The sequence below is a fragment of the Ambystoma mexicanum genome, chromosome 5q, assembly GCF_040938575.1.
Source record: "Ambystoma mexicanum isolate Mex_15411 chromosome 5q, UKY_AmexF1_1, whole genome shotgun sequence".
Classification (NCBI taxonomy): Eukaryota; Metazoa; Chordata; class Amphibia; order Caudata; family Ambystomatidae; genus Ambystoma; species Ambystoma mexicanum.
Window position 1 is genome coordinate 772,644,024 of NC_090933.1, and position 27,860 is coordinate 772,671,883.

Below are 27,860 nucleotides of genomic sequence, written 5' to 3' on the forward strand. Positions count from 1 at the left end.
CTCTTTTGATCAGATTAAGAAATAAGATTTGGCAGAAAGCAGTGAGCTTCTTGCAATGGGGTGAGTTTGAGGGACATTCTGATAAGGTTGTGGAGGGGAGTAAATGGAACTGCCACCCGGGACAATACATAAGTGTACATACATAGATTAAGGACAACAAACATTGGACATTTTTAAGTGCAGGTAGGCAGTACGGCCAGCTGTGCTCATGACGTGACCATGGCGGATGAAGTGCTAGAATGGAGGCAGAAGAGGTGAGAGACAGAGGCAGGTTAGAGGGGAGGGAGAAATGTTAACTAGCAAGTAGGTGAGGGGTGGGTTAAGAGGGTAATTTAGGGGCAAGGAAGTAGGTGTTTACTTTGGTTTTGAACAAATACAAGTGGACTGTTTCTCAGGTGTCCAGGGGAAGAGAATTACATGCAAGTGCAACAAGAAGAGAGAAAGAGCAGAAGCGAGAAGCACAGGGAGGCGGAGGAGTCACAAGGGTAGTCAAGCAAGCAGAGCAGGGATTACGATAAGGCTTATAGAGTTGCCTAGAGGAGGATATATACAGTGGTGCCTTACTGTGGATAGATTTGTGAACCAGGAGAAGAAATGTAAATCTGGCCTTGTTTTGCATCATCAGCCATCCAGCATGGTGAAAGTACGAGGAAGTAGGTGTGATGGAGTTCAAAGAGAGTCCTAGTATCAACGTTAATGAACTTGTTGAGAGGACCAAGAGCATTGTTGGGGAGATCAAAGAGGATACTGGCACAGTAGTCCAGTTTAGAGAAGACAACAGTGTTTAAGAGATGCTTGGTGGTTTTGAAAAGAATGAGGTGCCTGATTTTCCTAACATTTAGGAGATTGAATGGAGCTGTTGTTCCAGTTTTGGAGATGAAAGTAGAGAAGGTGTGAGAAGCATCATTGATGATACTGAGGTTTCTAGCTGAAGAAGAGTAGGGGAGAGTGTCAGGTGGGAACTAGAGTACCTCTGTTTTGGTAGAGTTTAACATTAGAGAGTGCAAGGCCATCGAATATTTAATGGCAGAGACAGTTTGACATTTTGATAGAGAGATCAGAGGAGAGTTCAGGAAAAGAGAAGGTTTGGGTGTCGTCCATGAAGAGTTGGTACGTGACCCCGAAGGAGACGTTTAGTGCTCCAAGAGCAGAGGTGTAGAGTGTAAAGAGGAGTGGATCCAAGACAGAACCTTGGGGAACGCCAACAGTTAGAGGAGTGGGTTGAGAGGTGTTGTTGCTCCAGGAGACAGAGAATTGGCAAGGTGCAAGGTAAGATTCAATCCAGGCAAGGGCTTGATTGTGAATCCCAAGAAGAAAGAGGGTATTAAGGAGATCAGAGTAATCAGCAGTGTCAAAGGCAGTAGACAGGTCAAGGAGAAATAGGATAGAGGACAGGTTGGAGTGCTTAGGAGAGGAGATGAAGTTGAACACATTCATGAGAGCAGTTTCTGTGGAGTAACAGGAGCGGAAACCTGCTTGTAGGGGGGGTCTTGAATGTTGTGAATGTCTAAGAAATTGGTAAGACGGTTGAATCCAACCCTTTCAAGCACTTTAGAGTCATGTGGAAGGATGTACACAGGGCGAAGGTTAGACGGTAGGTTCGGGGGAGCCCCTTGCTTTCGTAGGAGAGGGATGACCATTGCTGTTTTAAAACAGAGGGAAAGCTAGTGGAGTCAAAGGACAGGTTGAAGAGTTCCTCGATGTGAGAGACCACTATAAGGGCAATAGGTTTGGCTAGATGAGGACCAAGAGGGTCTGAAGGGGTACAAGAGATTGCTATCTTCGTCAGTATTAGTATGAAGTGGTAGATGGAGGCAGGTGATTATGATAGAGTAGGCTGAATGTAAAAGTAAGAGGAGGGAGTGTGAGGAAGGACAGGATAGAGTCTCTAATTTTGGTAATTTTTGCAGTGAAGTATTCAACTAGGTCATTAGCTGTGAGAGTGGAGTTGATAGTCATAGGGCCTCATTCCGAGGTTGGTGGTAGTCATGGTGCTATTTGCGCCATGACTGCCACCAATAACGTGTCTGGCACCAGTCTAGTTCAATGGGGACTTACCAGTGTAGTCCGACCTTTGAGGGACCGGTAAGTCCCCATTGAAAATGCCATTCCCCATTCCCATTTGAGCCCCCATAGGGCTCAATGGGAATGGGGAGGGCGCAAATAACGGGCTCGCGTATGTCAAGCCTGTTATTTGCGCCCTGGTCCCTTAACAGGTCCCATCCATAATGCCAGGTCAGACCAGGCGTTATTGGAGGGACCCGCTAAGGGACCTTGTAGTAGGGCGGTAAAGGATTACCGGCACCGGTCTCCTTACCGGTGCCCGGTATCCCTTACCGCCCAACTCGGAATGAGGCCCATAGACTTAGGAGGAGTGAATTTAGGGTGCCCGTAGCCGGCGAGGATGGTTGGAGTGAGAGTCAATGAGAGTTAGGTAGCATTCCCTTTAGGCTCTATCAAGAGTGGACTTGAAAGAGTTTGGGGCACAGAGGTAGAGTTGGAGGTCCTCATGTAAATGGTTACGCCTCCATTTGCACAGCAGATGAGGCATGCCTTGCGGAGAGAGTGTATGAATGGGGTGACCCATGGTTGAGGATGCTGAGATTTAGGGTTGAAAGTAAGCAGTGGAAAGTGAGAGGAAAATGAGTCATGTAGTAGGGATTGGACGCTGGAGAAGGAAGTGTTGGTGGAAGAGGTATCAGGTGTGAAGGAGGAGAGTGAGAATTGTTGATTGGAGAGAAAGGGGGCAATGTCAGAAGGTTTACATTTAATTTAATAGGTGAAGCAAGTGGTGAGCAAAGGTCAGAGGGTGGAAAGGAGAGGGTGGTGGAAACAATTGAGTGATCAGACATGGAGAGTGTGACAGTAGTATTAGAGGCTGAGAGAGAGGTGGAGGTGAATAAGAGATCCAAAGAGTTACCCCCCTGTGTGGGTAGGTAGATATGGATAGAGTGGAGAACATGGTCACTAAGAAAATACTGAAGTTCAGATTTCTGAGAAGTGGCTTGGGAGGGAACGTTAAAGTCACCTAAAAGAATGAGGTGCTGTTTAGTGGACCAGGAGGGCAATAGATGGAGATGACGTGAACCAAGTGAGGCAGAGCAATAGTAGAGATGGTGAATTCAAAAGAGGAAGGAGAGGAAATGGCATTTGAGATTTGTGAGGCATTGAGGTGGAAAGAGGGTAGGTGTTTGACGCCTCCAGCTCTCGCAGTCAAGGAGAGTGAATTAAGGATAGTTTGGAGTCATACAGGGCCACCAGAGTGGCAGTGTCAGATGGAGAAATACAGGTTTCAGTGATAGCAAGAGGGTCTAGGGCAGGAGAGCTGAAGTGACAGTAGTCAGTGATAAAGGAGGTTTTGTTGAATACAGCCTGAGCATTCTAGAGTGCAATGCTCAGTTGATGGGGTAAGCAAGAGAAGAGAAGTCGAGTCTCAGAGGGAGTGAGGCGAGGGGGATAGGTGTGAGAGGAGGTGTGGTAAGCTTGTCAGCTTTGTTTGTTGGAAGGAGGTGGAAGAGAAATGGAGTAGTGGGAGATTCGAGTTGTGAGCTTTATAATAGGGATAGGAAAGGAGGAAGTTGTAGCATGATTGAAGAAAGTGTAAGGAGCGGTGAGTAGGAAGAGCAGCAGGAAGAGCAGGGGTGAATGCATTATAGGTTAGTAGCACCCATGTGGAGAGACAGCACAGCAATTAGGAAGCTTTAGGTATTCACAGGTGCAACAAGGAGAAAGGCAAAAGCAAAGAAGCAATGATGCTGGTCAAGGGCTTGTCTTCAACCTTCACTGTTCTGCCCTCAACTGGAACGCCCCTGGCTGGATGCCCCTGGGAAGTTCAGAAGGGATAACACACGCTTTAATCACCTGATCGCCTAGTCCATCAGTGGTTGGTTTCTCTGATATTGTCCCTGCTGCTGCTGGGATGAGGCGATTTCTTACAAACAAACCAAAACCATTGGCTTTGCTAATCCTTGTTTTTTACAAGCCTTCAATGCAAGGATCAGATAGAAATCAAGTGGATGAAGGTACACTTGGTTAAGACATTTGTATTACAACAGTAGCAGATTTAAAGCAGCAATTGAGCCTTTAACTCAAATCAGACAGCTTAGAAATAAAACTGGTGGGCATGTTTGCTGTTACTGCTTGATAGAGCTAGCTCACAGAGATTCCAGAAGGACGTGTTTCTGTGAGAGGAGGGGGAGGTAGTGGTTTGGAATGAGCATAGGGATTATCATGGCCATGGTCAATCAATGGCTGGGTAAATCACCAAACAACACCCACAAGCTGTGTCTGCTCCTCACATGCCACCTCTCCCCAGTTGTTCTCCAGCGCAATACTAACGCCTTCACATATTAGCAAAATCTAAAATGATGTGGATCCAGGCTCAACATCTGGACCTTGGAATATTTTCAATTGAAACAGAGTCCACACCTTAAAGACCCCCTTTGACACTCACAAATAGACCTTAAAGCTTTTATTAAGTGATAGCTCCACCTAATAGCAAAATCTAAAATGATTTAGAGCCAGGCCCGACATCTGGCCCTTTGATTCTCCAGTGCAATACTATCGCATCCACCTAATAGCAAAATCTAACATGATGTGACTTGACATCCGGACCTTGGAATATTTTCAATTGAAATAGACTCAACACCTTGAGGACCCCCCTTGGACACTCACAAAGAAAGCTTAGAGGCATGGTCTAGTAAAAAATGTTATTTAAAAAATAGATAGGCAACATAAAAAAAAAAATACTAGCATTCTCTTTTTTAAAACTTCCTATGTAAAATTTTGAGCCATTCAAAGCAGATACAGGAAGAAACACAACGCGGTTGTGTTGGAAAACGCTGCGGTTTTTCTTTCTGAGTTTCTCAGGCTCCTCCGAGCCGGACGAGCCTGAGAAACTTGGAAAGAAAAACCGCCGCGTTTTCCAACACAATAACGTTGTATTTATGTTTGCGGTCGCTTCAAAAGCGACCGCAAACATAAATACGCTTTTAAAGCTGCGGTTTTATTTCTAAGTTTTCCAGGCTCCTCCAGCCCGGAAAACTTAGAAAAAAAAACGCAGCTCGTGCTTCTTTTTTTAAAAAATAAATAGCACTTACCGAGATTCAGCTGCAGCTTTCCTGCTCTGGTCTCCGGTCCCCGTCCTCTGCGTACAGCACTAACGAAGGGAAAGCCACCCAGCGGTAGCTTTTGTTTACTACAGCTGGCTGGCTTTTCCTTCATTAGTGCCGCAAAAGCAAAAGCCAGCACAGGAGGACATCCATTTCACAAAATGGATGCGCCCGTGTGCTTGCTTTTGCGAATTTTGAGCTTGAATAGCTCAAAATTTTACATAGGAAGTTTTAAAAAAGAGAATGCTAGTATTTTTTTTTTTATGTTGCCTATCTATTTTTTAAATAACATTTTTTACTAGACCATGCGTTTAAAGCTTTTCTTAAGTGGTCATTTATGGTTTAAATTGACTTGTTGGCTGCCTTTCTTTGTTCTGTTGTGCAGGAGCCAATAAACCTGTTTGTTAATAATCTTCAGCCACACAGTCTCTTCATTCATTTATCTAAGATTTTGCCACGGAACAAAGCCACATAGTGGGGTTGATGGCATGCATGTATTCTGTAAGGACGCACCAGCCTTCACATGCGAATGGTTGTGTAAATGTGCCTTCATTGGCTAAAGGCAACCTTCTCCAAAAGGAAGGTACTCCATTAACACAACACATGTTATCCTGCGTTTAGTCCTTTGGTGTGGGACAGTGACTATGACAAAGATTAATGAAGTTCAAGGTGGGGCTCATGTTTTGTAAACTCAATGGCAAAACCAGGGATTATTACCCTTTGCCATTTGGCTTAGGAAGCATATTCTCTATTATAATCATTGCCCCACACAGCTGCCTTTACCTACGCTGCGTGGAGTTCGTTCTTCTCATTCCATACGATATATTAATTCTGTGATCTGCTACTTGCTCCAGGGACATGAAACGACACCAACTGAAACGACTTGTGCCCCAAAAAACATTGTTAATTTCACTTCCCTTTTGCATTTGAAAACCTTGAACCAATGCATTTTTATTATTAACATGTCCAGTCAGGTTTTTCCATCTGTAGGTAAGTGCCCCCCAGACCCCAAAAATCATTTTGAAATGGGCCAGCTAGCAAAAATACATTCTTGGTACCCTTCCCACTCTGGTCCATTTCCAGTCATGGTCCAAATGGACGCAACTGTTGTCAGCCACAGCACTGGTAAACTTTCCCTCAAGAGAGTTGTCCAGCTCCGGGACTTGAGGACCGTGATTCTGACGAGTTTTTATTTTATCCCTCATTAATATTCATGAGTAAAAATGTGCATACATTTAGAATCCTTGTATGCACTTTTACCTCATGAATATTAATGAGGGGTGTCCTGAAAACCCTGCATGGACCCAGCCCTTGAGGCCTGGATTTGGACAACCTGCATGCTAGAATAAGGTGGCTAGAATGCAGAGGATTGTTGTGGCGCCCTCTTGTGGAGATAAATGGTACTGCTTATTTATTTTTATTTTCTTCGATCTCTCCTGCTGTATACTCAAACGGAGTTGCACTAGCAAATATTGCATGAGAGAAAGAAACTTCGTAAAGTGTGATGATGTGTAGGTTCTATGGATTAATCAAAATTATTCAGCATTGTGTTAAGTTTCATGAGATCAATTGCCCAAACCTTCCAGCCTGTTCAGATTGTGAACCCTTAGAGCCTGATTCATGGATATGTGCACAGAAATCCTGCAAGGGCTGTGCGCCAAGAAGGACACTGTGTGAGCCTGAGTGCAAAATGAAAAATGTGCACCCTGTGTATTCATGTAATTGACAGAGCAAAGTAACCGTAATCGCAAGTTGCGGACGGAATGCCCCCGACACACCCACACGCAAAGCATAAACTGCCAGAACAGCTACCGTTATTCCCTCCACTGGGCGCGAATACCCGCACCCATCAAATAGTGTGTGCGGTCCCCCACAAGCAGGCCTGGATCTCGGGCACACTGGGCGGGGTCCCCTGTAACTGAATCCGGCACCTCGACAACATACGTACCAAAAATCACAACTCAGTAATTACTCAGGAAATCTGCGCAAACCTTTCCTGCACCGTAATAAACTGCGTATGCGCACCCATATGTTAGATCAGAAGAGTGCACACACCCCTATATCTGACATGCAACCCCACCTCCACGCTGAGATTCCTATGCACAAGTGTACTTACGCCTGCCTTCGGGTGGCAGATAGTATGAAGGACTTGCGTGGCCATTTCCCGGCTGAGAGGTTGTGCGTTGAATCCATCTATACATCTCATGCCACCCAATTGTGGGCGTGCAAGGGACTGCCTGCAGGCTGTCCCTCGGAGCGCCCACTTTTTAGCAAGTTCTTCCCCATTTTTGATGTTCCGCCCCCTTCCCAGTCCTCTGTGCAAGCCACGCCCAAGCTCTGCATGGAGTCTCGTGCAAGGCCCTCGGCGGCTCGCAGAGACGTGCCACATGTGCAAACTCCATGCAAGTCCAAGAAAAGTACTGCACATTCGATTCCATGAATTGACGAACACGGATTTGCACAAAGTTTGGCGTGCAACTACACTTTTTTCCATGCAAATAATTCCATGCATCGGGCCCTTAATGTTTCGCGTTCAGTATGCCCAGTGTTCTGATTACAAATATTGTAAGTGAAGAGACATATGTATAGCAGAAAAATGCAGGGTAAATTGCCCCTAAACTCGTTCAAACAGGATAGAATGGTCGAGTTTCTTTTTAGTTTTAATATACCACTTGGTTCTTATAAAGGAAATTATTTGATGGACTCCCAATGTTGCCAGAGAGGTGGACAGAGGCACAGAGATGGGATGGCTGCCAGGGATCATACATTAAAGACACAGGGAAGCCAGTTCTGAAACCCACCTCTCCTCCTACAACAGACTGACACAAAAAACAATGACCAGAACAAGTCAAATAAATGCCAGATAATTTACCAAAACATCTACATTCTGCATTGAGTAGAAATAACCCGAGGACGGAATCCAACCGATCCTTCAGAAGCTTTTATTTTTCGTGTGGGTTACTACTGTACTTTGTGTTGTGTGTATTGTGCTACATACACATTAATAACTCTGTTGTATATATTGAGATTATCGAACTCCAAAATGTGCAACACTTATTATGGCACTAACACCCGAGCCGGGGGTCAGATCGGGTGGTAATGACCCAGAGCCCGAGTTATAGGCCAGATCGAAGTGAGGGTATTAACAATGGGGCCCAGCGCTGTTACCAACCGATCCGGCCTGCTGGCTCTGGGGTTATTGCTATAAGTGCCCCAAATTTCTAATCCGCAAACCTGGTGCTGATAGCAATCTCTTACGTTGAATGAATGGGACGTGCACTCACGGCATCCCATTAATTCAAACAAATACTTACCTAACATGGCTGCCTTGGAAATGGAAGACGGGGCTCGACATGCCGAGTCCCTCTCCCATTTACATGCCGACCTGGGATGCAGGAGCGGTGTTGGCGCCGCCGCTGCTACAGGAATCAGGTAAACGTGGTGGGGAGGGGGAGATAGACTCGTGGTGGGGGGCAAGATGGCCGGGCGGATGCTTTCAGTTCTCAATTTGCTTGGGATGTGGGTTTGGAACGTGGGATTCAGCCTGCGATCTGAGCAAGCAGATTGGCTGCGGCGCCAACCCTGATTACTAATACAACAAACTCTAAATTTCTACATTATATCCAACAATGTTAGATAAAATTATAGTTGTGTTTATATTTAAAAAACTCTTTGCTCCAACTAATTGGCTCAGTATGGCTATTCAATTTAACAGAATAAGGAATCATAATTTACACTCTAGTCTTCCATGAATATAAATACCCATAGAAACATAGGGGTTGCAGATGGTTGATGCCTATCTGTACGTTCCTTAACACAGGGCTCTCAGTTTAGGGCACGGGAGAGTAGGTCCTGCAGTCCTGGCTTCAGTCACGGAATTCTGGCAGCTGTGGATTTGCTTTCCTATTATTAACACGGACTATAACTCCCAGAGAGTAAAGGTCCACACAGGAGTGAATGAGATTCTCGCGCATGGACCGTGGCAGCTCGCAAGTTCTGTCTAAAGCATGAAACGCGCAACCCGAGCAGCGTCAGGGAAACGTGTGGTCTCCACTGACCTGGGACACCAATGGCTGGTCTTTAGCATACCAAGGAAATGGCAGAAATACCTTCCGCCGAAATGTGAAGTCTAACATTGTAAAAGGTGTAATATGAATTGATTTTACACAGAAACGTAGAGTTTATAAACTTCTTAAAAAAATGTGTCAACATTTTACGCAGAACTTGCATACCTTTGCTTAAAGATACATGTGCAGAATTGTTTTAATTTGTGTGCCCAATGCTTGAGCGAATTCACAGAATCGTTTAAACGGATTAATATCTAAAAGCAAACCCATGAACTAATGTGCTAAAAGACTGAAGAGAGTGTTACTGCACGCCTAAGGGTCTTTGCGCCATGTAACATACTATGTTTGCCTATGGTGCACTGACGTGGCCCGCGCTTGCTCGATTGTATACCCATTAGCAGCCCGCAGGCAAGAAGGTCAGGGAACTACGGCGAAGAGAAAGGGGGAGCTCTCCCCAGGCATCTTAAATACCATGGCTGATATTGACAGAAAAGGGGGACCCAGCAGGAACCCGTGTTGAGGGCTTTTGACAGTTTTTGCTACGTCTGAGAACCAGGAACACTTAATGCCATGGAAAGAAATTATGCAGCATAGGTTTTGGCGATAAAACCTAAAATAGCGGTGTGTAATAGCCAGTAACGGCAGCCAACTCGAGTCAATAGTCCCATTAGAGGGCCTCTAATACTTTACCAACCGGTACAGCATGCCGAAACAGTGAACATTCCTCAGCAGCATTCACTGATTCCTCTTAGCAAATGGCTTTTTTACTTTTCCCTCTATGCATTTTTGTGGAATTCCCCATAGAGATACACGGCAGAGTGGCCTCATTATGATACTGGCGGTAGCCGTGCCAGTAAAACCACCACGGCTGCCGCCTGTATCATTTTTTTCCGGTGCCCGCGAATGGCCAATTACCGGGTCATAACGGCCTTGCCGGACCAGGTAATTGCCCATTCGTGGACGCCAGGAAAAAAATGCTCCCCATTCCCATTTGAACCCCATAGGGCTCAATGGGAATGGGGAGGCTGGTTGCACCGGCACCATTCGTGAATGGTGCCGGTGCATCCAACAGGCTCTGCTCGCGGGTGCCGGTATGCTCGCCAGGTCAGACCGGGCGGGCGGGAAGGCACCCGCGAGCAGAACTCATAGTTTTCCGGTCCGGTAACAACGGTACCGGTAGCTTACCGGACCGCCAAACTTATAATGCAGACCAGTGTCTCAGAAAGACCCACTTTAAGAGCAAAGTTGGCAACACAGGTGCACAGATGGTGTCAGGAAAGGTAACTAATTGTAAATGAAAGTAAGCAAAGGCCATGCCAGCAGGAATGCAAGGAACACAGGCTTATGTTCCCTGCATTCTGAATGGTTTTCAGTGTAGTGTACGTGGTACTGGGCTTCCTTATAGGTTTGGTGGTATCTCAGCGGTAAATACGCCAAGATACCACCAAACATAATTACTCTTACTGCCACTTGGTCCAACGCTATTACCGCTGGATTAAAAGTGGTGGTGGCGGTGTTAGTCCCCATTTATTTTCAGTCCTTTGGACTCAATGGGACATTTCAGCAGAATTACCACAGTGGTAATACTGTTTGTGGTAATTCAGCTGAAATCGGCCGGAAAGTTGTTAAATTTACCTCCTGCTCATGGCTGCAGGTGAATCCTCCAACTTTCCATCCAACTAATATCGCTAATATAGTGATATATGGTAATAATGCTGCATTTAACCCGCACCACCCAACTCGTAATGAGGTCGATTGTGAGGATTACTTTACCACAGATGTGCACAGGTTTAAACAAAAACTAATGCATTTCTTAAGGTAATCGTTTAGAAGCTGTGTTACTGGGCGCAAAAGATTTGTATGTGAAGAAAACCACAAGCAAGTTCAAATCTCAGGTATGGAGTAAAGCTGTGCGGACTGTAGGGTATTTTGTGGAGATTTGGGGCCTGACGGTATTTTATTACCGCCGAAAAATAACTTAGCAATAATCACTCTTTGTATTCAGATTTGGCCATGTGCAACAATAATACAATGGACATGCATTATTTCAGCACCCAGACCTGCATATTTGGTATACGTGGTTGGTGGTATTTTGGTGAGCATAATTCCCTTGTTTTATTTGTGGCCCCAATGTCCAGAATCCCTTATCTTTGCTTAGATTTTTCGTGTGATCACTAGAGAGACCTCAGACCTGCATTCTAGGAATACCACATTTTCCAGTGATAGTGTTGGTGTGCCACCATGGGCGAACTCACTGACTTATTTACGACAGAGAGCTATATGTGGTAGTCTTGTGGTAATTTCCACTACCTTATATACGGTAGGGAGCTATGTTCAGAGAGTCTCTCTTCCCGTTGGCTCATGTACCTCCAACAAGCTATGCTACAGTCACTCACAATTATTCATACTGATTTTGACATGCACACATCTGTCTTAAAATGACCATTGCACTGTTTAAAAATCTTCCCACATCATCAGCATTGTAATGGTAAACAATAAACATCACCCGTCTGTTTTCAAATATTTTTCTGTATTATAAAAGTTGTATTTAAAAACGATCTCATTCTTTACAGAAATAAAATGGTACAGTCAAAGCATTGTCTGTGACACACTGCAAAGATAGTGGCGGAGAACAAACTCAAATTGCAACATTAGCACTTGATTAAGACACGCACAGGAATCCTACACTGACTGCATATTACCGTACACACTCAGCTCCCACACTTCTCATTACCTTATCTTTTTAGTTGTTCTCTTTGTGAATGTGGCTCTCTTGGATTAACTCCAGCAAAAAGGAACGCTTGCCTTCTCAAACCGGGGTCATTGCCTGGAATTCTCAGCTTTTGCAGATAGGAATGCCTCAGCCAGTGGAAAGGTCCTTCTTTCAGCTCTCCCCAATCTCGACTGCAGCAGGACACAGGAATCTGCATTCAGTCAGGAGCCCCACAGCCAGGTCTTCTCCCCAATAGTGCAGAAAGATGTCTGCCTGTCTTTTTCCCTGATACTGCCCACTAAAACTTTCCTCTCAGCCCTCTGTATGACGTGTCCCAATGAAATCCATCATCTCTCATCCTCCTACTCTTCAACAATAGCTTCGCTTATACATTTGCAATTGTTGCAAATCTGACTTCCTTCTTCCTGCAGTTACTGTGCACAAAAACACGGAGAATCTGGCAGAGAAGAGAAGAAAAAATCTCTGCACACGCATTTAAATGGTTTTCAGAGTATGCCTAATTCTGCAGTGGAGAACACATTTTATTAGTGGGTTATGTTAAATAAGGTTTTATTAGTCAGGTTAATTGTTAATAGGTTAGCTGTTAATTTTCAAATGTGTCTCTAGCAATATAGGCATTTCAGGTGAAAAATAGTGTGCATTTTTAAATGAGCACGTGTGCTTTTAACTGTAAAAATAGATTTGCATCTTATATGTTAAAATCGTTTTTGACTGAATAGCCTGTCTTTCCTTGTTAATCTGGTAACCCATATAGCAATGCACCGCACCCTTGTGGTGGTGCTGCAAAAAAAAATGTGCTACTTGTGCAGTATTACTGTACTCTGTACTGTAACACGCCAAATATCCTTACATATACCCTCCTTTTGTTTTTAGAACTTGGCTATAATCCAAGCCAATTCCTAAAAACAACTTGTTCTATTTTTTTTTTACAATATAGCAATCCAACAAAATGAATATTCATGTGCATCAATGAAAATTTGCAATCAACATTTCATCTGAGTCCATCAGTTCATAAAGTGTTCCACATTTGCCTTCTCAGTGGAAGTGGCATTACTTTAAGTTTAAATTTTCCAAGTCAATTAAAAACAATGAAATAAAACAACTAACTAAAACAAATAAGTAATATAACAAGTTAAAATAAATAATTAAAATAATAAATACGTGGAACTTCATATGCCGGAACTTTTGTTTTGTCTCTTTTGGTATGTCCCGACCAGCGATGTTATTCGGTCCATTCGAGTACTCTTTCATCTTGGCAATCTTGAATCCACAGTAGTCATCTCTTTTGGCATTCCGGTTATTTTGTCTTCACCTCCACCTGGAGGCAGGCATCTTTTGGTCTTCATCCAGGGGACTCCAGGACTCCATCGTCTCCCGTGGCCTCTGATCCCGGAACCTCCGACCAAATAATGTTAATTGTCTAAATCAAAATAGAAAATAAACAGATTAAGTACATAGCACAATACCAACTTCATCCTTTTGCCAAAAATAAAACATGCTTGGTAAAAATATTTCGTTTTTTTTTTTTCTGTTTTTTTTTTTTCTGAAATCAAATACAAGTTAAAAGAAAACAAGCATATATAAAACAGCATTCAATATTTAATACACTTTCTCTCTGCACACCAACCACGAGCTTCCATTATATGTGCATTTATTTATTTATTTATTTATATTTATTTTATATTATATTTTACATATACTACAGTGTTTATGTGCCATCATAACAATCAACTTTTTAACTTCTTTGTCACTGCCTCCTGATTGTACCCATTTATTTTCTCTTTTTGTGTTCAAGTGATTTTATCTGTTTCTACATGCTCAAGCCGCCTGATCTCATGTCTGGGATGGCATGGTTTGATTTGATTTACATGGACAAACTGCTCTATTGCTGTTTCACCTTCATTTTTCAAAATTTTATACACTACAGGAGAAACCTTATCTATAATTCGAAATGGCCCCTGCCAGGCTGCTAGAAATTTAGAATTTTTCTGTTTACTTTTTCCAAAATGAAACTTGTACACCTGATCCCCTACACTGTATTCCTTTACTGATGTCTTTTTGTCATATTAAGACTTTGCACTGTCAACAGCTCTTTCCAGATTTCTCTGCACAAAAGCAAATGCATGTTGCAAATGCCTCCTCAGTTCATCAATATATTCATGAACCGTGGATGCACTCACTAGAGTTTGCTCATGTGTTCTGTATAGTAGGTGTTGTGGTAACACCATTTTCCTACCTGTCAAGACCTCATGGGGGCTAACACCTGTTGCTTTGGCAGGAGTCGACCTGATTGCCATCAGAACCAACGGTAAACGTAAATCCCAGCTGGAACCTGCTTCTGCCACAAATTTCTTTAAAATATCCACAACAGACCTATTGCTTCTTTCAACTGTACCTGAAGACGCCGCCCGATATGCGATATGTAGTTTCCTTTTCACACCTAGTATTTGCCATACCTTACTCATTAGAGTACTTGTGAAATGACTTCCTCTGTCTGACTCAATTCTTTGTGGCAACCCAAACCTTGAGAACACATGGTTCACCAGTAATGTGGCTGCTGTTTGCGCACTACAATCTGGTGCAGGAATGCACTCAATCCACTTCGACATCAAACATACCACACTCAAAATATAACGGTGTCCCCTGCTCGACCTTTTTAAAGGACCTACATAGTCTATTTGCAAATCTGACCATGGGAGAGTTAGGCCTCTTTTCATCAATGGTGCTCTATGCATTGGTGAAGCAGGTTTAAATTGGGTGCATACTAGACATCCTCTAGTATATAATTCCACATCTTGGGACATATGTGGCCAGTAAGCATAATCTTTTAGTATTTCTAATGTTTTTTGTGAACCTCTATGGCCTGCAGTTATGGCATCATGTGCATGGTGTAGCATTAGTCCTCTGAATGAAAGGGGTACTACCCACTGTATTTGCCCTGTTATGGACTCTCTAATCATGAGTCCATCCTGTAATCTAATTCGTGTTTTGTTCTTTAATAACACCCTCAACTCTTCTTTTCCCATACAATCTTTTTCTGTTAAAGGATTTTGTTCAGGATCTATCAAATGATTATAATAGATTCCCAAAATTTGATCATTCTTTTGTGCCTCAATCAAATCTTGGTCTGGCGTGTCATGACTCCACTGCACCACCGGTTGATCTATCTCCTTTGGTGCTTTAGAACGTGTCACTGCATCAATTTGTATTTCACCCATTAAATAATCAATATGTAGCAATTCTCCCATCACAGCCCCAATCTTAGCCAGATGGTCTGCCTTATCATTTCCCTCCTTATCCTCTCCTGGTGTTTTTAAATGCCCACGAATTTTTCTCCAGTATATTGTTAAATTATTTTCTGACACCAATTTGTCTATGGCTTGTATCATTTTTCCATGTTTAAGTGGTTTTTTGTTGTATGTAACCATGCCTCTTGCTTTCCAACCAGGCAAATACTCCACAAAGCTATTCCGTGCATAGTCAGAATCAGTCACCAGGACAATTTCACTGAACTTTTTATCAACTGCAGTAGCAATTGCTTTATAGATGGCTGCCAATTCCGCCACCTGACTGTTCCTATCTCCAATCCTCATCCCTATACTGGGGACGCCTTCACATTTCAACCAGACATTTCCTATTCCTGCCACTAACTGTTTATTACCGTCATTTTCAATGTGAAAAGCACAACCATCCACATATACAGTTGGCAAATCCTTGCATGTTTTTTCATCAAAAGCTTTGTGTGGTGATTGTTCAAATTCCTGTAAACTAGTTTCCACTTCCATTTCATTTGGTATTTGTTCAGCTGCACAGTCATGTAAGTCAGCTAACCCTTGAGCAATTGGGCTCTTTTTATTTTGTCCATATCTTACTTCTACGGGAAAACCTTGAAATGCCAGCGTCCATGAAGTGATTCTGGATTGCGCTAGATTGCCTGATCTAATTCTTTTACTCTCTAAAAATTGCAAAGGTTGATGATTTGTTTCAATCATCACCTTTTCTCCCTGAACAATGGGGCGGAAATGTTGTAGCGCCCACACAGTGGTTAATAGGGCCTTTTCACATTCATTAAATTTCATTTCAACTTGGGAAAATGCCTTACTTGCATATGCAATGGTTTTGTGATTCAAATCGTGTTTTTGTGATAACACTGCTGACATACAATGTTCAGAAAAGCCTATTTCTATAAAGAAATCCCTGTCCTTTATGGGGTATGCTAAACATGGTGCCTTTACAAGACATTCCTTCAATCTAGCCACTGCATCAGACTGCTCTCTTTCCCATCTCCAGGGAGTATTTAGTTTAAGCAGTTTAGTCAATGGTTGAGTGATTTCTGCATAATTCTCAATGAACTTTCTGTTATAGCCTGTCATCCCTAATAAACTTTTTACTCCTTTCACATTTTTAGGATCTTTTAATCTTTGTATGGCCTCTATTTTCTTCCTTTGTGGATTTAGCCCATGTTCAGTCACTTCATGCCCTAGAAAGTTCACTTTTTTCTTGCACCATTGTGCTTTTTGCAAAGATACTTTGGCGCCTGCTTTCTGCAATTGGCCAAGCACATGTCTTATTTCATCAAAATGGCTTTTAAGGTTTTCATTTTTTATCAGGACATCATCCACATAAACTATTGTTCCTCTTTCCGCTGCATCCGGCATGGCCTTTCTCAAAAATATGCCAAATTCACTCCCACTATTGATGTACCCGAACGGAGCTCTAAGCCAGGCATATTGAGTCCTGTCAAATGTAAAGGAAAATAAGTGTTGTATCTCCTCTGCCAATGGCACACACCAATATCCAGAGGTGAGATCTAACGTGGTAAATACATTTGAACCATGTATCTGAGCTAGGCCCTGATCAATGAATGGTAGTGGCCATCTAGATACTGGTACTCTTTTATTTAACTCTCTTAAGTCTGCACACAGCCGCCATTGACCATTTGGCTTTAACACACCTAAAATAGGCGTATTGGATGTGCTATGAATGGGCCTAATTATTCCCCGTGATTCCAAATTTTTAATAATCTCTGCCAATGATGCTAAACATGCCAGCGGTAGTCTATACTGGCGTACAAACACTGGATTTCTGCTACAACCTTCTGGTAGTGTGGCCACATGTAAATCAGTTAAACCACAATCATAAGCATCTTTTGCAAATACATCCGTAAAAACTCCATAAATATTTCCCTCAGGTCGTTTCGATCCCCATCGCTGTCACATGCATCCGCTAAGGAGATCTGCTCTTCTACCATTCTGGAAAATTCTGGAAACTCTTCTGGTAAAGGAATCTCAGCGCTTTCCTCTAACTGTGTGGCTGTGTCTTTTTGTAGAGCTGCCACTTTTAAATATTTTGGCATATCAGCTTCCACTTCGATGGGCTGATTTCCTGTCTCATTTTCATTTAAATTAAATATTATGCAATCCTCTTGATGGCAGCACACTGTCTCATTTGAATCATAAGGATACACAGAATGAATTTTAAATATTCCTTTGGGCTGAGAGTCCAGGTGTTCTGGCAACTCGCCCTTGGCATCTACATATTTTTCAGGAATATTCCCAATCACCATGTTATTTAAATCTGCCGTATAATGTGATTTTTGTATGGCCATTCCTAATGGGGAGTTTTCCTCTAAATGAATATCCTGACAACCTTTATTATTTACCATGATTTTTACAGATCCCTCACCAATGTCTACCAATGGAATGTATTCATAATCCAGGCCTTGCTGTTTTATGGATTCATTCAGGCATACAAATGCATCGGAGCCTTTCATCTGCTGTCCATTTTTGCATTTCAGTGTTATTGCAAACTGTTTTGTAAATGCAGGAATAATAGTATTTTTCCTCATTTGTAATTCGACTGCATAAGGAACCAGTTGTGCACAATGATAAGCCTTTCTTTTGTCTTCAAATTCAGGTGCCGGCCCACCTAGGCGTGACCATATTTTTTGATTAAGGAAATCTAACACCATACACATTCTGTGCATGATGTCATTGCCCATGTAAAATTCATTTTGTGCTCCACTCACTATCCATACATTATGGCAAATTGTTTTCTGCCCAATGCTAATTTTAAGCATGCATCTGCCTGTAATTCGGTTTTCAAAGTCTGGACTGTCCAACCCAGAAACATATTGGTTTTTAATCCTAAATTTCGGGATTTCTTCCCTCTCCATAATTTTTTGCAACAATTTCTCATTAATGAAACTCCTTTCATGTTCAAGCGCTAAAGTGGCTTTTATTGTTTTAAGATAATCATTTATACCAACGTGAACCCATGGTTGCTCATCTTCCATGTGTATTTCTGCCAGAGTGGTAATGTGTTTTTCTGAATCTGTTTTAGGAATAATATTCTGTTTGCATGTTTTCTCTTTTAAATAGAAACATAATGTGTGCTCATCTATGGCAGTCTGCCAATCTTTCCTTGGGTCCAAGTATATTTGTACAGGTATTTTTTTATTGTCGCTCTGATCTTTGTCTTGACACATTAATATAACAGTGACACTAGGTATGCAGCTATTCTGGAGATATACCTCCACAGCATCATTTGTTTTGGCAACGGTGTGACATTCTTTTATATTGCTGTTTTGTGATTTTAGTTTCTTAGGCCTCAATGGTTTTTTGGTTAAGGACCACAGCACTCCATTCACCCCATCTATGAGAGGAGACAATCTTTTCAGGCAATCTGTCCCCATCAGAAATGGAATTTCACAAATAGATGTGATCAATACCTCTTGTTTCATTCTGTGCTTTCCTATTTTTATGTCAACCTCAGTTACACCTATGATGGGCACCTCCTCCCCATTAAAGTTATGCACTGGGCCTTGATTTGCCTTCACTGTGATCTGACTCTGTGGAGGCCTCCCTTCATTGATACTCTTTACCAGCTCCTTGGACATAATTGTGGCCTGTGCGCCAGTGTCAATCATAGCGAAGGTGTGGCATTTTTCTTCTACAGTGATGGGTGCATAATATCTGTCCTCAACTTCCTCTAATACACATAAGAAATGTGAATTCTTACTGATTTCAGGGCTCACCTTTCTCAGGTCTTTTTCACTTTTGGCTAAGCACATTGGTAAATGAAAAGACATTTTTCCCTCCTTTTTACCCATTTCTGTGCGAGATATTTTATTCATTTCTCCATGTTCAGAGGTTTTTTGGAGTGTGGCCACTGTTCGCCCATCCATCCGGGTAACATCAGAGACCACATTACAACCTTCCAACTGAACGTGTGTAACAACATCATTCAGCAATTTGTCATTTTTTAATTCTGTGCATTTGTGATCATTTAGTGTAATACCAGCCCTTGCAGCCTCGTCAAGAATATGTGGCTCAAAGAATTCTTCAGGTGATTGACTTGTACCATCCTTGTGAGTATTTCCTTTTTCTGTCTGTGTTTGGTCATTGTTTTGCTTGCCCAGGGAAGGAGCTATGGCATCCCCACTTACTCCCTGTTCACTGGTATTCCCCATGCATGAGTCATTTTTCTTAAATCTGTTCCTTTGTTCTTTTGGAATTCCTAATGTTTCTTTTTCATTTGTGCAAATCTTTACTGTTTTATTTAGCTCTAAGTTAAACCGTACCTCTTTTTTAGAAGTATTTGCACTTTCTGTCACAATTTCATTTACTGGTACTTTCATTTTTAATCCATTAGGCATCTCAGAGTCGTTATGCAAAATTATATCAGAGCAATCTGTCGTTTTGGCACTCCAGTTATCATGAGTACTTAGTCACTTTTCGGAAGCCCCCCGGTCATTGCTATGGCCATCAGCCCCCTCTTTGGAAGGTTGTTTTTGCGCTGTATAGAGCTTTCCTATTTGCTCAGCTAACATTTTCACTTGGGCCTCAAGGCACTGGAACCTTTCCATCTCTCTAGGATCCTCTTTCTGTGGCCTAGGTCGATATTGGTTGTTTTCCCCCTGATTGGATCTATTCTGATACCTCTCAGGTGATTGATACCGGTTGGGATGGTTTCTGAACTCTTGATTCATTTGTGGAGGGGAGCAGGTTGCACCCATCCTTTGATTATAGTCCCTTGGTGGGGAATCATCGTACTGGCGTGGACTGTAGTTCACGTTTTGCCTCATGTCCTGTCTCTCAGATTGTGGGTACTGGCCCCTATGTTGATTTCCATTATCAGTAAATCGATCCACATATCGGGGCCTATCCTGATTACCATATATCATGGTGTTGGGATCAAACCTACTCTGTGTCCCCAATGACTGGTAGGGACCATCATTTCTTTGATCTTGATTTTGTCTCTGGTTATTGTTCATACCTGCCATATCAGACCGGTATCTTACCCGGGGTCTATCCCCTAAGTACCTAGGGCTGATGTAGCTCTCTCTATTACTAGGATCATGTGTTTGGAACATTGGTACAGGAAATGGCGATCTTTGTTGATTACCCCTTTGTTCAGGTGTCACATTATTTTTACCTTGACTTTGAGCAGACTCAAGGGACATTTTGGCTGACCTGATTTCCATTACTGTGGCTGAGGGTTCTTTAGATTTATGCCTGGTATCTTTCATTTTATCACTTTCTCTACCCTGACAATAGAGTACCTCATATAGCTTTGTGCTTTGATGTACAATCCATTCAAGGGACTTGTCACGGTCAAATTCACGGACCAATTGGGATATGATGTCTTTCTGTAGCCCATAGAAGTATGCAGTTTTAAACTCATTGGAATTTGAGTCAAAAGATACATCAAAGCGAGAGAATGCTCTTTTTAAGTCTTGTAAAAATTGGCGAGGGGATGTATTAGGTCCAGCAGTAATTGTGTACGCGACTTTCTTTGCCTCCTGCAATGACTGAAAAGGAGAAAAATGACGCCTAATTTCTTTTTCAAACTCCAGCCATGTCATATTCTGCTGTTCATTTAATCCCCTTATGATGCTGGCCGTCGGGGCATCTAAAGTTAAATGAAAATATTGTCTGTACTGTTCCTTAGGTATCTGGAGTGCTTTAAAAATGTCATGTACCGCTTCTAAGTGATCCTCAATGCAGCATTCACCTCCCTTTTTAAATGGTTTGATCAGGGCTTTAATGGATTTCATTATTTTTATGGGGCTACTTGTTGCAATGCATGGAATTGCACTATTTTGTGATTCAATCCTGTTTTCAGGTGTATGAGATTGGTGGCTGCCCCCAATGGGAGTATCAAATCCCCTAAGGGCGCTGCAACCAAGTTCAGTCACCGGCCCAGTCACTGGGGCACTAGCTCTTTGGGCAGAGCTAGAATTCACCTCCACTCCATTGAAGGTGGTACCCTGCCGCCTCTCCTGGGACCTGGGAATGCACATTTGCTGTTCTAAGTCCTTACACTTTTTAAGGAGTCTGTTGGCTTCATCATGCAAATAATTATTTTCATCACTCATTTTATTAATCGCCTCCTGCATATCGCACATTTGCATTTGGCATTCATTGAACTCTTTATTTCTCTTGTCTCTTTCTTGGATCATTTTAATCATTTCTTGTTCTGCACTCTGGAGATCACCTTCTTTTTCACAATGTTCTTTTTGTAAAATCTGCATTTCTGAAACAACCTCATCTTTATCCTGCCTAATGTGATCCACTAAGGCTTTTAAGTGTGTCAATTCTTGCTCACTATCTTCAAATTGTTTCTTGCTTTTGGATAACTGAGTATCAAAGTCTCTGCATTTTAATTGCATGTCTTTTTGGCATACATCCAATTCTGCTCTCAACATTTCCTGATTTTTACTTGCCCCCTCTAATTCAGTCTTTAACCTGTTAATTAGCTGAGTATCATTCTCTTGCATTCGCAGGGATTTGTTTAAAATAAACCATATTTTGCCGCATAGCCGTATTAAACAGTCTTTCTCTGCACTTTTATCGGCTGCATTCAATAATCTTGTAAGGCAGACCTGGATTATGCTGCCTTCTGCAAAAATATTGTCTAGTTTTTCTTTCTGCACCTCACCCTGAATGCGGTTACTCCATTCTAACGTGCTATTCGAAGACCAATTCCCATGTGCAAATAACTTTGCCTCTAAATATTGCACTAGATCTGAGAATGTGGTTTCCCTTTGTGACATTCTGAAATTCGTTTTTAGTGGCACACTGCTATTATAAAATGGGTTCCCTTTAATGTGCAAATGGCAGTGTGAGACACACTTGCCACGCCCAGTAGGTACTCTATGATCACTTTCCCGGCCTGCAACGCACCATAAATATGTAGGGTATTTTGTGGAGATTTGGGGCCTGACGGTATTTTATTACCGCCGAAAAATAACTTAGCAATAATCACTCTTTGTATTCAGATTTGGCCATGTGCAACAATAATACAATGGACATGCATTATTTCAGCACCCAGACCTGCATATTTGGTATACGTGGTTGGTGGTATTTTGGTGAGCATAATTCCCTTGTTTTATTTGTGGCCCCAATGTCCAGAATCCCTTATCTTTGCTTAGATTTTTCGTGTGATCACTAGAGAGACCTCAGACCTGCATTCTAGGAATACCACATTTTCCAGTGATAGTGTTGGTGTGCCACCATGGGCGAACTCACTGACTTATTTACGACAGAGAGCTATATGTGGTAGTCTTGTGGTAATTTCCACTACCTTATATACGGTAGGGAGCTATGTTCAGAGAGTCTCTCTTCCCGTTGGCTCATGTACCTCCAACAAGCTATGCTACAGTCACTCACAATTATTCATACTGATTTTGACATGCACACATCTGTCTTAAAATGACCATTGCACTGTTTAAAAATCTCCCCACATCATCAGCATTGTAATGGTAAACAATAAACATCACCCGTCTGTTTTCAAATATTTTTCTGTATTATAAAAGTTGTATTTAAAAACGATCTCATTCTTTACAGAAATAAAATGGTACAGTCAAAGCATTGTCTGTGACACACTGCAAAGATAGTGGCGGAGAACAAACTCAAATTGCAACATTAGCACTTGATTAAGACACGCACAGGAATCCTACACTGACTGCATATTACCGTACACACTCAGCTCCCACACTTCTCATTACCTTATCTTTTTAGTTGTTCTCTTTGTGAATGTGGCTCTCTTGGATTAACTCCAGCAAAAAGGAACGCTTGCCTTCTCAAACCGGGGTCATTGCCTGGAATTCTCAGCTTTTGCAGATAGGAATGCCTCAGCCAGTGGAAAGGTCCTTCTTTCAGCTCTCCCCAATCTCGACTGCAGCAGGACACAGGAATCTGCATTCAGTCAGGAGCCCCACAGCCAGGTCTTCTCCCCAATAGTGCAGAAAGATGTCTGCCTGTCTTTTTCCCTGATACTGCCCACTAAAACTTTCCTCTCAGCCCTCTGTATGACGTGTCCCAATGAAATCCATCATCTCTCATCCTCCTACTCTTCAACAATAGCTTCGCTTATACATTTGCAATTGTTGCAAATCTGACTTCCTTCTTCCTGCAGTTACTGTGCACAAAAACACGGAGAATCTGGCAGAGAAGAAAAGAAAAAATCTCTGCACACGCATTTAAATGGTTTTCAGAGTATGCCTAATTCTGCAGTGGAGAACACATTTTATTAGTGGGTTATGTTAAATAAGGTTTTATTAGTCAGGTTAATTGTTAATAGGTTAGCTGTTAATTTTCAAATGTGTCTCTAGCAATATAGGCATTTCAGGTGAAAAATAGTGTGAATTTTTAAATGAGCACGTGTGCTTTTAACTGTAAAAATAGATTTGCATCTTATATGTTAAAATCGTTTTTGACTGAATAGCCTGTCTTTCCTTGTTAATCTGGTAACCCATATAGCAATGCACCGCACCCTTGTGGTGGTGCTGCAAAAAAAAATGTGCTACTTGTGCAGTATTACTGTACTCTGTACTGTAACACGCCAAATATCCTTACAGGACATGTCTCTGCAAACTAGAGGAGCCTCGAGTCTATTCCCCAAATGGGACACCAAAGTCATAGCCCCACCCTCAGGTTCTACCATATTTCTGCTAACTCTGCCTTTCCACTTTCTGTCACACGAGGGGGAACAAACTACGAGAAAGAGACAGCCATGATCCAAACCCCTCTGACACAACTACCGGGGAACTCTGATGAAGGAGACAATCAGATTACCATACATGCTCCTGGGTCACAGGGGGACTTCAGAAACCTACCCAAAGAGTTCCCAAACATTATAGAAGAGCCACAAAGATTTGCAGATGAACTGGAAACCATGATCCCAGGATGAAACCCTTTCTGGGCTGATATGCAGCAATATAAGCATGTAATAATGCCAGCTGAGATGCGAAAATGACTTATTCAACAAGGCCAGTCCAGTGACTGATCCCAACAGGTGCAGATTCAGTAAAGGTCTTGGAGGGCTTACTAAATGCAACCCCTGAGGTTTTCCGATGACAGATCGATTGGGGTAAGATTAACAGTTGGTAATTGAAAAGAAAGTATTTCCTGAACACTACATGGATTGGCTTAAAGTGGAATTTACACAACATTCTGGCATATTGAAACCAACAGACATGGCACATGAAGCCGTAGCCAATGCCTGTGTGTCCTGAGAGTATTGCCAAACCATCAAAACAAGGAGAGGCTCAAGGAGAGCAAAGCCCACAGCTAACAATCCCTCAAATAGGTTTAAAAAACCTTTAAAGTCAGTCAAAACTATGTTAGGGGGCGAATCAAACAAATGCATCATAGTGGATGCCAATCAGAAAGCAAACGGTTTAGGTTAGCATAGTGCCTCAATCAGACTCATGATGCAGTGAGTACACAATATGAACAATTTTATTTGATCAAAAACAATTTTAAAATTCAATCAAATTGCCAAAAAAACACAAATTAATAAGAGACTATTATTAGATAATAGATCAAGTATTCAGTGCAACAATGGAACAGACAGGGTTATGTCTTGTGGGCGTCTAATGTCCAGCCGTGTAGGTTGTTACCAACAACAAGTGTCTTGTGCTGTGCAAATTAAATCAGTCGAACACAATCAAACACTCCATTCATACTACTCTGAAATCACTCATGCTCATTCTTTCTTACATCAGATTATATCAACATGTTTCTTTCCAACTTCATATGTGAAAAATTGTACAGAAATTCATCAGGGACTGTCCGCTGTCCACTGAATGCACTCATCTTAAGACAAGGTGTTTAAAAAGAGATAAAACACTATTCAATCCAAACACATCTGAGCGCTTTGCATGAACTCAATGGGCCTCATTACGAGTATGGAGGTAGCCATGGAGCTATGAGATCATGGCTGCCTCTGTACCGGGCTCCATTACCGGGTTCATGCAATGGGGACTTACCGGGTTACTCCGACATAGGAGGACCCGGTAAATCCTCCTTGCAGGAACCCATCCCCATTCCCATTTGATCCCCCACAGGGCTCAATGGGAATGGGGAGGGAGGTAATAACAGGCAGATTACATCTGGCCCGTTATTACCTCCCTCTTCCCCTCGCGGGACCCGGAAAGGACGCCTGGTTTTACCAGGCGTCTGATCCGGGTCCCGCAAAGGGAAGCTCATAATCGGCGCTCCCGTAATGAAGGGGGCTGGTCCCGTACCGGCCCCCTTCATTACGGGAGCACCAGCCTTATAATGAGGCCAAATGAATAAACGTGTCTTTACACATAGGCAGCAGGTAACTCAAAATAGAGAAACAGTTGCGGAAAGCCCATCAATTGTTCTCCTAAAGACCAGCGATCAAAGGCATCACCGGGTATGAAAAGACAAAGCTGTGTGTCATTTATGGCACATATATGTTTCTGGTTGTTACACTCGTAGAGTGAATGTTCTCATCGATCGTCATTCGGACCCAGGCCAGACTGAAGGCTGATAAATGGCACTATGTCAGTAGGGTATATAAGACCTCAAGTCGAAGGTCCAGCGTTGTCTACTGAAGGAAAGGCGGCTTGAGGGATGCACAAAAAATAGCGAGAATTGCTGGTTGGGGCCGACTAGAGTAAAGGTCCAGTGTGGTTTACGCGGAACCCTCGAATGGGTTTTGCCGTGGGTGGAGATTTCTTAGGGATAACCCCACAGCCTCAGAGCATCTGGTTTCTTAGGGCTGGGTCATGAGCTCCTAATGGCAAAGTTGCTTGTACCCGTTCCTGTGTTCCAGAAAAGGTACCTGCGTCACGCTTAGTCTCAGGTCCCACAAACTCCCGGCGAGCGTATTGTCAAAACTACAGAAGCTACTGAAAATGATATGTGTTGGGTGGCAGCAAAGCCCTTATCGGAATTAGGTAGAGTGGCAAACCAGTGTCTCTTTTGCCAAGAGCAAAACAAAGAATGCTGAAAACAAGTTTATGGTCTTGAAGCTTCAGAACCTCCAAGGACAGATTTTTCAATGAGAGGCTTTCATCTGGAAAGTGGGAGAAGCAGCAGAGGGCAGTAGAGAGGGAGAGGTGGGGAAATTATACAGAACTTCCAGGGAATAGGTTTCAGGAGCCCAACAACCTGTTACTATTACACGTAGGAGGGTAACTGGAAGAACAATGCCCCAATTGGCCCCCAAAAAAAATGTCCACCTGGATGCTTCCCGTCCTTCCTCTGCACTCTTTTGCGACCTCTGAAACACTCTGTCCCTTTCTATCTTCCCCTTTGGTCTGACTCACTCTGCAGGGCACACTCTGAATGTTCTGATCTCTACCAGCCCCCCCCTTTCTGTCCCTCTCACCACTCCTCTCTCCTCGAGTGATCACATTCTCCTTTCCTCCAAGCTCACTCTTTCCACCCCTCAGGCCAAGCCAGCTCCAGCACTGCCACCTACCTTCTCAGTTATCTGACCCATGAAGCGTGTGTCAGTTGAGGCTTTCTTCCACTCCCCCTTTGTCTCACTCACACCCTGACACAGCCCTTTCTGTGCTCCACTCTGCTATATCTGATACTCTTGCCCCTGTCATGAGGATCCGCTTGAAGCACAAAGCCAAGTGCAACTCCTGGTACGACTCAGACCTTAAACACAAGTTCAGGGTGGCTGAGAGGAAATGGCGTGCTTCCTATACATCCTCTGACAAACTGGCCTGCCGCCTGCTCCAAAGGCAATAGCAGCTCTCTGTCCGCACCAATAAGAGAGCCCTCATCCACGCTCGTGTCTCTGTGGCATCTCTGCGGCATCCAACAACTCAGCTGAGCTCTTAAAATCTGCAAGGAGCTGGCCAATCCTGCTGCAGTCTCTACCTCTCCTGTCCCCTCCCAGGCCCTCTGCGTGGCCCTGGCTTCTCATTTCATCTAAAAAACTCAGGACATCCTGTCCTCTCTCTCTTTCTCTCCTCCTCCTCCCTCTACTCTCCACTCTTCCTCTGGCCCCTCTGTGGCCACCTCTCCTCCCTCCTTCTCTGCCTTTCCCCTGTTCTCCCCAAACGAGGTTTCTAGACAATTCTGATCAATGAAAGTCTCGTCAAAACAGGTTCTCCCCTGTTCCTCTAAAACCATCAAGGACCACATTGACACCCTGGCTCCTGCTTTGGCTGACTTCTGCAACCATTCCTTCACCAGTGGAGTCTTCCCTTCCCCCCTGAAGCACTCCCTTGTGCACCCTCTTCTTAAGAAACCCTCAGCCGACCCCTCCTGCCCGGCTAACTACAGCCCAATCTCCATCACTCCTTTCCTGGGCAAACTCCTGGAAAATCTGGCCATCTCCCTGCTTAATCTTCACACTGAATCGGTTGGTTATCTCCATGACCATCAGTCTGGCTTCAGAACTGCCAGAAGCACGGAACCTGTTCACTTGAACATCTGTGAAGATCTGCTCTCCAACCTTGATTTGAATACCCTGTGTCCTCATCTTATTTGATCGCTCTTCTGCCTTTGACACGGTCAACCCTGCCATCCTGCTCAACCACCTCTGTGATAACCTGGGTTTCACCCATCAGGCCCTGGCTTGGCGGACCTCTTTCCTCTCTGATCAACCCTCCCAGGTCCAACTTGGGTCCTTCCTCTCCTCTGTCTCTACCTGTGGTGTTCCCCAGGGGTC